The sequence below is a fragment of the Alexandromys fortis genome, unplaced genomic scaffold, assembly GCF_014885135.2.
Source record: "Alexandromys fortis isolate MF-2015 unplaced genomic scaffold, M_Fortis_MF-2015_v1.1 scaffold_2_26212498_36691700, whole genome shotgun sequence".
NCBI lineage: Eukaryota > Metazoa > Chordata > Mammalia > Rodentia > Cricetidae > Alexandromys > Alexandromys fortis.
Genome location: NW_026067931.1, coordinates 6,594,613 through 6,607,673, shown reverse-complemented (window position 1 = coordinate 6,607,673; position 13,061 = coordinate 6,594,613). Strand labels below are relative to the sequence as shown.

Genomic DNA, 13,061 nt, shown 5'->3' with positions numbered 1-13,061 from the left:
GACTAGGGAAGGCCATTAGGACTTTCCGCCTCCAGAGCTTGCCTGACAGCCCCAGCTGAGACCTAACCTAGCCTCTCAGCCAGCCAGCAGCCTGGGAACCCAGAGAAACACATGCCATCCTGCTTGCTGTCCAGCAGGGAGGGGATGGCTGGCGGGATGACAAGATAATAATCCATTTCTCATCTGAAGATGACCGAATTCAAGCAAGTTCACAGTTGTGGGAGAGGAGGCTTAAATGGTGCTGGTAATTGGGAAACGGGCCAGGCCTTGATTGGATAAGGAGGTTGTCGTTGGCCCTGGCTGCCCTGGGAGTCAGCTGATAGAATTGATCTAATCAGAATTATCATTAGCGAGCAAGAAGAGCTGAGCACAGGATTTTGATGGCCTTTCACTAAAGACAAAAGCAAACTCAAAGAGGGCTGTTAGCGCTGTGCTAACTGTGACTGAAGAGCTGACGGGGCTCCTGTGAGAGGCTGGTGACAGGCAGGAGGGGGTTAGTTCATCCCAATGTGCCTGCTGACCCCTGAATGACCTCCAGGTCATTCACTGGGACTCCTTATCTCTGATGTTAAAAACGCCTCCTGGAGGTGCAGGCCATAAAAGCAAAGGTTACTCCAGCTGCTGGGGCCAGGAGATCTCCAGTTATCAGGAGGGTGGTTCACACACCACTTGCACCGTACCCGGGGTGGTGTTTTGAAATGGGTGTCTATGAGCCTGATCCTGGCTGCCTGAATTACAATAATTGTTGAAATGAGGACTTGGTTTCAGACTCCTTTGTATACAGGAGTCAGCTGAAGATTTTGCTAAAGCACACCTTCTGTGGGTCTGACAGGATGGGACCGGAGAGGGCCCATGGGGAGGCTGCAGGACAGCTTGGTTGGCAGAAGCTGGTTCTCTCCTTCGACGATCTGGGGTTCGGAGATCGAACTCAGGATGGCAGGCTTGGTAGCAGGTACCTCCACCTTCTGGGTCATCTCACCAGCCCCTCTGCCGAGCTATTATATGTATTATTTCATCTCTTCACCCTTTACCTCAGACAGGAGAGCATGTGGTCCCATGCTTCACCATCCCTCATTACTGACATTGAGTTACACCAAGGCTCATGGCTCAGTCCGTCCTCATTATGTCGATACCTGTTACCTAACGACTGTTCGTAGTTTTCAGCACCCAAACTACCGTTTTAACATGGGAGCTTTAAAAAATAAGGTAAGGACCAAAGTTGTAGAAAGCCTTGTCTCATGAAGTGGGTCTCATGGGAACCCACTCAGGGACTGACCCTGTTCCCCTAGGAGGTGGCCAGGTCAAGCTTGCACTCCCCCTGGAGAAGCCTGGCTGGGTCTGGTAACCAAGGTTGACCTGCAACACAAGATCAGGTCAGCAGAGTGAAGAGCAGCAGAGCCTTTTGCGCGAGCCAAGCGCTGCCTGAATAGCTGGTGGTGAAGAGCCATTGTGGGGCTTCTCAAAGGGTCCTTTCTTTCCGAGCATCATCTGGGCAGAAGCCTCCAGACAGCCGCGTGTCAGGTGGTTCCGGGACTTTCAGCCGAATGGCTCAACCTTGGACACAGCCAGTGCAGAAGAAAGAGCTGCAGCCTGCAGAGAGACAATTTCCACTCTCGTGTTACCTCATGACTTGTGCCACCCTGGGTGAGGCTTGTAATGCCTCTGGGTCTCAGTTTCCCCATTTTCAAAGGACATCAACTCTAGAGTGGCTCAGGCTTGATAGACTGAGATTTTGATCTTTGGCATTGTGTCCCACCAGGCTTGCATCTCTTGTCCAAGATGACCTTCCCTCTTTGTTTAGAGAGGCCTTCCTGCCCGGAAGTTCATCATGACAACAGAGAGATGTGCTTGGCCCATAGAAAAGCTGAGTCTGCCTTCATGAGACTTTGCTAATTCAGATGATGCACTGTGTCCATGGATTCATGCAGGGGAGAGTGTGTGTTTGTCTACATGGGTAACATCAGCCTGTTCACGGCAGCCTAAGTACCCCGAGGTGAGCCAGAGTGCCTGCCAGGGATCATTTTAGGAGCTTTGGCAGAGTTATTCAAGTGTGTCTTTGAAAAATAGCTAAGAATTATTGTTAACTAATTGCATTGTGTAGAATCAGTCTCACATCTTTGCTAGAGCAAAGACTGATGTCCAGGAGCTTTGGGTTCCGGTTTGTAGAATGTAGGTGGTTGGGGGTGGGGTGGGGAAGTATCACATTGTTTTGTTTTTAGTCGAATCAAAGGTGAGATGTGGTCTGACTTATTTTACAACCTAAATTATTTTGTTAGAGTTGAAATGATGCCGACTGAAGACTTACCAGCACATAGTATTCAACAATGAAAACAGGATCTGAAGCCGTACTCCGGAATCACTAATAATCATATGTCCATAAAGAAGAAGGCAATACAGCAAGAAGTGCAGTGATTCTCTCGTTGTTATTTGCTTTGAAAGACCTGGGTTTGGCTTTGAGGGAGATTTTTGTTTCTGGTTTTGAGGCAGGGTCTTGCTGTGCAGCCTAGGCTGACCGCAAACCTGGGATTTCCCTGCAAACCTGGGATTTCCCTGCCTCGGTACTGAAGCGATCAGTGTAGGCCCCAGTCAGCAACTGTGGTTTTCTCTTAGTAGAACTACAGAAGGAGCTTTCTTATACGTAACTCCTCAGGGTTTCCAGGCCTTCTATTACAAACATGAATCACTTATGTATCAGAATAAAAAAAATCAAGCTTTATGCCATTAAGACCTCAGCACCAAAGACCGAAGCTTCACCCAGCCTCGGTGCCAGGACCAAGAATGGAGTTGGCCTCTCTCCTGGCTGGCCACTAACGTTAATTAAAACTAAATGAAAATAAAAGGTTCAGATTCCTCCACTTGCTCTGAAAAGACCTCTGTTGTTGTTTTCCAACTTCAAGTTGTAAAGAGAACAAACTGGGATTTGTTGAAAACAATTCATCCGAATCATGGTTTGACCTCCACAAACCTTATCAGATTTCAGCATAAGTGTATGGACAACAGCTACGGAAAAATTTGCTGACATTATTCTTCCTTGCCATTAATTCTTAAGCCTCTTTACTATTAACAAATATTAACAAAACATAAAACCAGGAGTGACTAAGGAAGCTGCCTCTACCCCAGTGTCAATCAGATTCGTGTTTTATATTTTCCTTTCTTACCTGCGGGAGCCGTACCCGGCCTGATTCACTGTACCTCAAATCTCAGATTAGCACATCCTTGGTATGGAGGATGACATCTAATCACAGCACATTCTCCGTATTTAACCTTTTGGCTTAAAATATAAAATAAAATATATTTTAAAACACTAATACATTTTTGTAACTACTTCTGTTTTAGCTTGTGGTTTCTTCTGCTTCCCAGCTGCCAGTGATCTGCCAGGTCTGTAGGCCTACTTGGTTCATGATAGCAGCCTGGCAGTGTCTGGAACCACGTGTCCCACTGCCACTGTTCTCTGGAGGGAAATGGGTCAGCAACTACTTTTGCCTTGCACTAGGAAAGGGTACATTCTACACCACCCAGTAAACGTGGATCAACGGGTTTATATTGAAAATCAAGGGTCCCTTTCTCCTAGGAACTACCTAGGAGGTTTCATCTCGGTTCCACTGTGACTATTGCAGCATCTCCCAAAGTATATTTCGCAGAAGCTGCTCGATCTAAGGGATGCCAAGTGGAGGTTCCATGGTGAACAGTAGGGAACTGTTTGCAGAGCTGGCCGGCTTTCTTTAATGCACAAATATGCATGCTCGGTACAGAACAATTTGTGGGTATACATCTCCATGGAGACCCTGTGTGGAATACTAACTCCAGTGTCTTATGTGATCTAACTTCTACTGAATATCTGCTAATAAGCTTTATAAACAAACAAACAAACCGACAGCCGCATGTCAGCCACCAAGTCGAGCGCAGAGTAATAATTGAACAAGATATATCTTCATTCTTTAAGAAAATCTCAGGGTGGGCTTGCTGGCTTCTTGGTGTTTTTCAGTTAGAGTCTCACTCTACACTTCAGTCTGACCTAGAACTCATGGTCTTCCTGCCTCTGCCTCTACTAGGATCATGCATCTAACTTGCCCTGGTTTCCTTTCTCTTGCTGTGATAAAACACGGACCCCAAAGCAACTTAGGACGAAAAGGGCTTATTTCCATTTATACTTCCTAGTCACTGTCCAGCTCTGTGGGAAGTCAGGGCAAGAATTCAAAACAGGAACCTGGAAAGCAAGAACTGGAACAGACCATGCCAGAATGTGACTCCCTGGCTCATGCTTAGCTGGCTTTTTGATACAGCCCAGGCCCACCTGCCTAGGGATGGTGCTGCCCACAGTGGACTGGGCCCTCCTGTGTCAATTATTAATCAAGATAGCTCTTCATAAACATGGGCCACAGGCCAGTCAGATCTGAACTATGTCTCAGTTGAGACTGTCTCTTCCCGGGTGACTTTCAAATGTGTTAGGTTGACAATAGAAACTAACCAGGATGAGCTAGAAGTTCCTGATTTTAAAGAGCAATGCTCTTTAGGTGTCGTCACCACCACAGTAGTCAAATTAAATGAAAGAGTTAAAAATAAATCCTTGCTCGTGGGCTGGAGAGATGGCTCAGAGGTTAAGAGCATTGCCTGCTCTTCCAAAGGTCCTGAGTTCAATTCCCAGCAACCACATGGTGGCTCACATCCATCTGTAATTGGGTCTGGTGCCCTCTTCTGGCCTGCAGGCATACACACAGACAGAATATTGTATACAAAATAAATAAATAAATATCCTTGCTCGTAACACCCTCGTTTCAAGAGATCCGAGGTCACATGTGTGCAGTGACTCCGGCCATGACTGTCCCAGCGGTGAAGCAGTCTGTCCGGCATCACTGACTCGGAGCTTCTATCCTCAAGACTAACGTCCTACAGCACGCTATTACCCTCTCCCTACACAGTGGCTTTCCGATGTCCCCAGAACTGTCCCTAGGCTGCGGCAGGGAACCGTTTCCATTTAGTTCCAAAGCTCCTAATACGGTCTGTTTGTTTTTGCTCAGTTACTTCTCTCCAGTTTGTAGATAAAACTCAAAACCACGTGCTCAGCATTTCTCCCTGGGTCTTCCATCAAATCCCTTGTCAGAGAAGTGCTCAAAATATTAGGAGTACTATTGGTTTCTGGGACATCAAACAGTTACTGCTTCTCTTTTCTTTTCTATTTTCTTTTCCTTTTCTGTGTTGTTTGGTGTTGGGAACTGCTGCAGACGTCAGTCACAGCAGGGATTAATTCATCATCTTCAACATTTATATGAAGATGGGATAGGCGGTGTGGCTCAGTGCCCATACCCAAGCCTGCCAAATGCTGGCTTCTCTGTGTGATCGGCACTGGTTCAAATTTCCCAGCCAGATAAGACTAGATTCCTTGGCTTGAAAAAGTGTCAAGTGAATATCAACTCGGGACTTGCATGCGGAAAGGTTTCACTTATGGAAATATAACTCTGGGTCATCACTCGTCAGTCGTCTGCCCCACTGTAATAAAAACATGAAGATAAGATTACAGAGAGTCCCTAACCTAGGGACTATCATGGGTCCCCTTGTGAGATGTGAGGACCTCTTCCCATGAAGTCATATTTCACATAAAGGTCAAATATACAGTTAAACCATTGCATAGAACCGGAACTTGCTACTAACCGGTATTAGCCGTCCACATTAGTACGAAGAGATTCCCATAACATTGGGACCTTGAGTGTAACTAGAAACATAAACAAAGATAAATGTATGCGGTTGTATTTGGATGAAGAAAGAGATGTGTGGATCACTCCAAAAGGAATTTCCTAGAGTCCTTTGCATGGGCCACATGCCTTTACCTGTGACTTGTTGTACATGCAAGTCCCTCAGGATCCATGTCCTGTTCGTTCTGCAGGTCTTGGTTTAATTGTTACTTCCCTGGGAACAACTGTTCTTCCCCTATATAGAGCAACCAAGACAAAAGCCACCGTGGGTTGGTGTCAGAGATGAGAAAGTGGCCTGTGCAGCCTTTCAGCAGTGAATTATGAAGGCCAGCTCACGCTTAAGCCCCATCACTTAAAGAGAGGAATTTCAGATACGTTTTTAAACTGTCGCATTTCTTAAGCCGGTGATGTCTGCTTTTGACCCCTACCTTTCCTTTTCCCATCCAGCGCATTGCTTTGGAAATCCTCCAGCTCAGTTAGAACTCCCGTTATCTCTCTGTAGTCTCTGCTGTCTCGCTTCCCATTTATTCCGCAGTAACCTGCTTTATGTTCCAGAATGCTGTGCTTCCTACTGACGTAGGGTCCTGCCGGCCTGCATGCTTACCTGTGAAGCCCAAGAGACAGTGGATGTTAGGGATATTCTCTGGTGGTAATTCATGCTTATCAGTAGATCTTTTTATTTTTTTATTTTTTTCCGAGACAGGGTTTCTCCGTAGCTTTTGGTTCCTGTCCTGGAACTAGCTCTTGTAGACCAGGCTGGTCTCGAACTCACAGAGATCCGCCTGCCTCTGCCTCCCGAGTGCTGGGATTAAAGGAGTGCTGCGCCACCATGGTCCAGCTTTATCAGTAGATCTTTAAACCGTTGTGCTGAGCAAAAGAAACCAGACACCAAAAGGGCATGTAGTTTGAGTCCATTTACATAAGACTCCAGAACAGGCTGATGCAGAGCATTGGGTCTCAGATCAGTGGTTGGCTGGGGCCACAGCTGGGGCCAGTGGTTTGACTGCACAGACATAACAGAATGTTCAAGAATGATGGAAATGTTTTAATTGTGGCATGGCTGCATGTTTATAGGGAACAAACATCTGTCTAAACTCATCACACTGTGTGTTTAAATAGAAGCATTTTACTACAGATAAAACGGGCCTGAATCAATTTTATTTTAAGAATATACTCGGTAAACGCGTCCAACTTGTTTTTTAAAAGTTCAGTCTTCACAAGAACGATGTTTTGACAGGAAAAACTTATCTCCAAGGGACAATTAGGAAACCTCCAGTTTTGGGCTCTTTATAATAACAAAAATGGTTTATGTGTTAGCCAAAGACTAGAGGACCCCTCTGGCAATGAAGTTTCCAGTGTTGTTCAGCTTCAGGCTCTCATGTAAATGTATAGTTTAGAGCTTAAAACAGACACCATGGACAGGTCCTGTGGCTCCTGGCTGGAAAGGCCTCTGTGGGCAGTTTCAGGGGATGCTAAACTCTGGTCAGGCCTCTTGTCATCTCAGCTCTCTGTCGGCCCCAATGGTCCCAAGACCTGAGTCCAGAGTTCTCATCCACCCCAGCTGTCCAGGTGCTGACAGGCGGGTTCTCCTAGGCCTCTGGCAATAGTTATAAGTATTTGTGAGCCTCTCTACTGTCTCTCACCTAGGAGTATCTTCAGTTTATTTTAGGTCAGGCTCTCCAGGGGCCGGCTCAAACATAGTAGAACTCACCTTGTAATGCCTCTCATGGAGCCTCAGGGGTGGGGGTACCAGGGAGACTGAGTGTGGTGATTCTCAACCATTTCCTGTGTAAGAGTACCTGGGGAGTGGATGAAGGATAGGTGTACTGGGCTGCTGTTAAAAGTTCTGACTCAGTAGGCCAGAGATGGGGCTCATGATGCCGCCTTCCTGGGTGGTTTTGGTTTTGCTTTTGAGGCAAGATCTCATGAAGCCTGTGTAGTTGGTGTCCGACACCCCAGATAGCTGAGGATCATGTTGTGTGAGAGTACAAGGGAGGAGGGTGTGCACGCACGTGTGTAGCTGCACTTGTGTGTGAATGGCCAGCACCTTCCTCTGTCACTGTCTGACTTGTTTCTTGAGACAGGGTCCTTCACTAAAGCTGGAGCTTACCATCTTGCCTAGACGGACTGGCCAGTGAGTCCTTGGGCCCGCCTGTCTCCTGGTACCCTCACTGCCGTGCTCAGCTTGTATTCTCCTTACATATCAAGCACTCTGCCCACTAAACACTTAACACCACCATGGAAGAGCTTGAACTTCTGATTTTCCTGCCTCCACCTCCCAAGGGCTGGGATTACACTTGTGCTACCATGCCCAAGTGATATCAGGCTGGGGATTGAACCCTAGACTTCATGCATGCTAGGCAAGCACTCAGATTAAGCTCCCTCCTAACTCGAAAGAAGAGCCTGTGGTTTGCAAAACAAGTTCTGTCCTGTTATGACTTGGCCATATGTATATGGCATCTGTACTTACAATGTTAATTTTAGAGTTTTCTCTTACCTTGAAAACCCAAAACTTCTAAGAAGATGATCAAATGTCCACACGTGTGTGTGTGTGTGTGTGTGTGTGTGTGTGTGTGTGTGTGTGTGTGTGTAAGGTTTGTGATAGCCGAGGATACAGGGTTGAGATGAAGCAGCCACGACAATGGCTGTTTGATGGAGTTGGCACCTGCTGCATACTGCCCTGTCGCATGCCAGAGCCCCACTGCCGATCTGCAGTGACTCTATTGCTGCAGACGACAGAGGACAAGGAGCACGCTGTTCCTTTGTCATCCGCTTCACTTAAGAAGCCCAGTGTTGCTGCTGGTTGGCACGTAGAGAGCTGACCCCATCGCCGCCAGGCCCAGGCCATAAGCAGCTGTTGTTGCTGTGTGTTTTCCAGACAGTAGAGCCTTCAGGAGCCCCATGCAGTGCACCGCGTCTGCCCCGAGGAGCAGGTGGAAATTACCAAACAACTCAAAGCACGTGCTGAGGGATTTTATCTTATTAATCTTGGGAAAACATTAGTAAATAGGATTAGAGAAAGATGTTTAGCCAGATCCACACTTGGTTTTAATGTTACAGCCTCAAGACTGTAGAGGAAAACTTTCACCGAGGTCGGTACACCTGCCTGCCTGTGTCTCGGTTCCATGTTAGCCTTGGGTTTCTGCTGTGGTCTTGACTTTCCTCAGAACTACGCTGCCCCTCCAGGTTACGGCAGCCTTTCCACATGTGCAGCAGAGGGCTCCTCATAGGGGCCCAGGGCTGCAGATATTTCTTCTGGTGACACCGATGCATGGTATTGGAGTTAATTATTGTTTCTTTGCTGCTGCTGCTGCTGCTGCTGCAAGGGTGTTTTTTGTATTGCATTCCTAAAACGGCAAACAGTGAGAGGGGGGATTGAATTGGTGGAACGTGAGTATTTTCTTGAGAATGTGCATAGACATAAACACATATACACTACACACACCATATTCACACATAACATGCTTACCTTTTAGCAACAAAGCTTCAAATCCTTCTCTGGGTATTGTTGTTTGGTTCTTCTAATGAAACTCTATATAACGCATACACACACACAGAATATTGTATACATAATAAATAAATAAATATTTTTAAAAAAGTTTTTAGAAACTTGAGAATTGTTTTTTATTAATATCTATTTTAATTGCATCAGGTAACATTTAGTATCTTAACTATTTTCAAATATATAGTTCAATGTAATCGATTAGACTCATGCTCACAGCCATCTTTATACCTTGTTTCAAAATCAATAGGTTTGTGTGTGAGTGTGTGTGTTTGTGTGTACATGTGTGCATGTGTGTCATGTATATCCATCTGGGTGTGTATGCATGTACGTGAGGGTACGTGTGTCTTCCTTATCTCTTTCTATCTTACTTTTGTAATGATTTTATGCCTCTGAGTGTTTTGCTTGCATGTGACTGCACCGGCTGTATGTCTGGGGCCTGCAGAGGACAGAAGTGGGAATCCTGGATCCAGAGCTATGGATGTTGTCAATCACCGTGTAGACCCTGGGACTGGAGGAGCAGCTTGTGCTGTCTACAATGGCCATGTCTCCAGCCCGGCCTCAGTCCCACCACCTTAGCTTTGGGGCAGGATTTCTCACTGCACCTGGAGCTCATTGATTCAGCGGGGCTGGCTGGCCCAGTGATCTCCAAGATTACACTGGTCCATTCGCAATCCTTCCAAATCTGGAGTTAGCACAGTGCCATACCGTACCCAGATTTTTACCTGGATGCTGGGACGTGAACTCGGGTCTTCACACTTTCCCAGCAGGCACTGTACTGACTGAACTCTCTCCTTGACCCCTCAGGACCTAAGGTAGTACATTCTTACAATCCCAATGCTTAGGAGACAGAGTCAGGAAGATCAAGCATTTAAGGTCAGCCTGGCCCACATAGAAAGACCCTGTCTTCATAAACAAAAACAGAAAATCCATGATTTATATTCTTACTGCTGTTTGTTGGGGGCTGAAGAAATGTGTGGAGAGGAAATCAGGAATGTCTTTCTTTCTCCCTTGGACTGAAGCATTTGATGCTGCCAGCTTCCTCTCTTCTGTGTAGAGTAAAACAGTAACCTCAGAATCACGCGCTGCCCTTGTAATTAACAAGTCTTCTAGCCTTGTAATATCAGAATTTAAAATGAACAAAGCCACAAGTAAAAATTGTTTAACACTTTAAAACACATTTCCTTCATGAAAAATTAATTTCACTTTCATAGTTCATTAATAATGGTGAGTCTGAGAATAGGGCCTGACCCACACTCTCGGAGCCACAGTTGCCTGCAGGCCACAAACACAGGTCTAGGTCATTCCTGCATCTGGTGTGTGATCCTACAGGGATGATCTCTGCAGACAAGAGAACTAGTTGGATATCTATTGCCAAGCTAATTTTGAAAAGACAAGTTGGGCACCTACTTAAAACCCTATGGACTTTAATACCGCAGAGTCTCCCTGGGGATGGTGGTGACCTGGTAAGGAGTTGGGGCGTCTTCTGTAATGGTCTTCCTGGGGAAATGCTGTGGCTTCCTGGGCCTCGTGGTCTCTGTCTCCATTCCACTCTGCTACTGAGGCTTGGATACAGTCTCAGACCACACACAGACACCTGGGAATGGCTGGGTTCCATGAATTCCAAGGGCTGGAGGGATGGCTCAGCTCTTGACAGTACTGGCTGCTCTTTGAGAGGACTGGGGTTCAGCTCCAGCACCCACATGGTAACTCAGCACTGTGGAACTCCAGTTCCAGGGGATCCCTAACGCTCTTCCGGCCTCCATGCACACAACACAGTGTTGCATTTACATGAATGCAGACAAACCCCTTAAACGTCTAAAAAAAACAAATCCTTTAAAAATTTGAATTCCATATAATAATCACATGTTGTGAAATAGTCCTTTAATTTTTTTTCACTATTTGAAAAACTAAATATGTTTTTATATTGTAGGACATGTGAAAGCAGACATGAACTAGATTTGGATCACATATTTTTCTGGTCCCTGATATAGAGGGAAAACAGGTTTCCAAGGCTTGTCCATCCACAAGCTCTGGAAGATCTGGGTTTAAATTCTTGCTCTGCCAAGTTCTAGCCATGTACCTCAGACAAGTCACTGACCTGTCCCAGCTCAGCTTCTCTAGAAAATAGCCCAACAGCCACCCACAGAGAGGAGAGTCTGTGCCTGAATGTCAGACCAAGTGGTGATTGGCTCCAGAGGCTCCAGGGTGGAGCCTTTGTTCAGTGGGTAAAGCATTTGCTGCTCAAGTGTGAAGACTGCAGTTCAGATCCAGCCCACAGAAAGACAGGGTGGGCGAGAAGGCTGTAATCCCAGCACACAGGAGACAGAGGTGGAACGGGTTCCCCAGAGCCGCTGGCTCTCCACCCACTCTAGTCAAGACTGCTGGCTCCGGCTTCAGCAAGAGACCTTATCTCAGTATATAATGTGGGGAACAAATGAGGACACCTCAGGCCTGCACAGACATGCAAAACATGAACACATGCATGCCAACACACCACACCTATAAACACATGCTAAAGGCCCCTTGTGGGAGACTGAAACATTGCATTTGCTAGTCGTCAAACCGGCATACTTGGAATTTGTGTGGCTGTATGCTAGAAACCATACTCTGAATCTTGAGCTTTGGTCTTCTTGCAGGCTGATGATATATGTATTCTCTTTTGATGCGAGGCAATGGGAGCCTCAGCTCTGCACAAGTGTGTGTGTGTGTGTGTGCTCACACGCGCGTGAGCAACAGGGCACAGATCACGTCCTCTGTGATCCACAGTGTTGCTAACCCAGATCTTCAGTAGGTCGGGCGTGTGAAGTTCTTTTCACTGTGTTTATAGGTTAGGGTAGGGTCACTGGGAAATAACCCCACTGCAAATTGAGAAGTAGCTGGTGATCGTATTGTATTAAAATGAAAATTTTCAGTTTGCTTTGGGCCTCTTTACTCAGTCTAAACAGCACTGCGCCAGCCAAAGGCATGGGCCTGCTAAGAAACTGTCAACTTCACAAATTAGGAGCTCATCGAGGCAGAGGCCCCTCCCCCATGTTTCATCAGTCACACAGCACAGGTCTTATGACATTCTAGCAGGCTCCGTCCTGTAATGCCTTCAAGGATGCTAATGGCTTCTCTGAAACTCTTTGTTTTTCCAAGTGAAGTAAACTCTTCCTCCAGGCACCGGTGCTCCCAAAGTTCAGAAAACTTCCGCAGTGACTGATCAGGGCTTCTTGAAGTTCACTAAAGTTGGTTCCATTCACGAAAACCCTGGTGCCTACAGCTGCCCCCCTAGGGGGTGGACTTCTGCTTCCCAAGTCTTTCTGGTTGCTGATGGAAAGCCAATGACAGAAGCCCAGGTCCTACTTCTGGGATCTGGGAGGCCCCATAGGTGAACACCGAGCAGGGTAGAAATCTGTTTCACCCCTCAAAATATGGGGGCCTTTTGAGCATCTGTGGGAGTGAATGCGGTGTGTGGCAGGAGGAAGCTAGACTTGTGACAGACACCAGACTGTCCAGTCGTCCCAGAATGGAACCAGCGACAAACAAAAGCATTATCTCACCTAAATCCAGCCTGCGAAGTCCAATGAGTTTAGCAGTCTTGTAGCTGGGAGAGGGAATACGAGCTAGGATCCCAGGCGAGGGTCTCCTCACCTGGGCCAGTGACCCCATTACTACTACATAGATAGACCTTGCGACCCCTGTATTGTTCTGCTCCAGGACAGCCAAGATGGCTTCTTGCTATGACTGGAGAAATAAACACCAGACAACACTGACCCCTAGGGAACTGTGAGGAAACTGAGCGAGTGGAAATGGGAACTGGGAGAAGGCCATAGGTAAAAGCCGCAGTGGGTTGCTTATGTGCTAGGCTGGGTCACAGGTAGCAT

At 46.7% G+C, this 13,061-nt stretch overlaps 1 protein-coding gene across 4 annotated transcripts in view; it reads left to right on the top strand.

Annotated features, from left to right (window-relative positions):
* The window catches only part of Mob3b (MOB kinase activator 3B), a 166,657-nt gene that overhangs the window by 139,308 nt on the left and 14,288 nt on the right, over positions 1–13,061 (top strand). The gene's annotated exons all lie outside the window — the stretch shown is intronic.